The sequence below is a fragment of the Octopus bimaculoides genome, chromosome 24, assembly GCF_001194135.2.
Source record: "Octopus bimaculoides isolate UCB-OBI-ISO-001 chromosome 24, ASM119413v2, whole genome shotgun sequence".
In the NCBI taxonomy this organism is placed as follows: domain Eukaryota; kingdom Metazoa; phylum Mollusca; class Cephalopoda; order Octopoda; family Octopodidae; genus Octopus; species Octopus bimaculoides.
The window spans coordinates 35,070,454-35,071,964 of NC_069004.1; the positions used below are offsets into that span (position 1 = coordinate 35,070,454).

General features: G+C 35.7%; 1 protein-coding gene across 1 annotated transcript in view; it reads right to left on the reverse strand.

Annotated features, from left to right (window-relative positions):
- The window catches only part of LOC106867589 (stabilin-2), a 712,318-nt gene that overhangs the window by 680,801 nt on the left and 30,006 nt on the right, over positions 1-1,511 (reverse strand). The gene's annotated exons all lie outside the window — the stretch shown is intronic.

The following is a 1,511-nucleotide window of genomic DNA, read 5'->3' on the forward strand; positions in this document are numbered from 1 at the left end:
TGTGTGTGTGTGTGTGTGTGTGTGTGTGTGTGTGTATATATATATAAAAGCACACATATGTGTTAGATAAACATATACATAGATAGGTACAGCAAGAACGACGCCACAGCCATCGTCTCTAACTTCTAAGACAGTTAGCCGCAGCCAAGATCAGAGCAAAACAGGTTTGGCACCACTCTACAACTACAACCAATACTACAGCACGAAGGAGTCCTCATCTGGCTTTCAAACTGCTAGAAACGGCAGCCAAATCTATGCCAAGTTACACCTGACCGATAAAGAAAAAGAAGCCTAGAAAGTTTACGCTGGGTAGTGTAGTCATCGATGTAGCATCGCAGGAAACTAACTGGGGTGGTCTTGGTTGGAACGCTGTTGATCAGAGTTCAGCTGGTGCTAACCAACATCAGCAACATCCTCGCCATAGCAACATCTTCAGACGTTTCATCCACTTCATATAGATTACATGTCACGTGTGTGTCTGTGTATAAATTTGTGTGTATGTGCGTGTTTTGTGTGTGTGTGTGTGTTATGCATGTAAATCTTTGCCTGAGTGAGTGATTGTACAAAGTAAATGTGTGCGTGTATATGCGTCAAAATGTGAATGGTTCAACGTGTTTACGTGTGTATGTGTGTGTGTGATCGTTCAGTAAGGCTTTACCTAACTGACAAACATTTGGTTTCAATTAATATTCATTGTGACAAACATCAACAAAATATGAAATATCACTTAGGTTTCAAATATAGCGCTTAATAATCCATCATGGCGAACATTTTTAATTGCTGTGTTTAGAGTTTACTTGTCTAATCATTATTTATCTGTGTGTGTGTTTCATTAAGCGTGTTTGTATGTCTATGTGTAAAAGTGAGTTTATTGTTGTGTATACATGTGGAATTATGTGTCTTGTGTGCAGGTGCATTCGCAAGCAGAGTAAATAACTAATATCGTGCTAATAGGAGCGAGATGGCTGAGGAGCTAACAACAAATGACAATTTGGAATGACAAGAAATATTCAAAGATCGATAAATTAACCAATAAAAATATATAGCAGTTTAGATATAATGTAGACGAAGACAAGAACGAAAGTGGAACACACAATCCTTCACAACGTCAGTATAGACATCAACTAAACAGCAATTTAGTGAAACCGGATATAATAACGAAATCTGTGAATAGAGGAAGTAAAAATAATGTATTGTCCAATGAAAAGTGACTATGTGACAATAGATAAGAAGACACTATTGTCAGCAAATCCAACAATGAAAATGAATGACAATTTAGAGAAACCGGATATAGATTAATGTAATCTACCACTGGAGGAAAAAAAAACAGGAGAATTTACTGACAGAAAGCGATAATATGAAGAAAAATTTAGCAGCTAAAAAAAATTGATACACAGAAGAACGATTCTACATGCAAATATATAAAACAAGCTTCAATTAACTTATCAACCCATCAATATATATATATATATATATATATATATATATACAAGGAAAACGAAAATACTCGC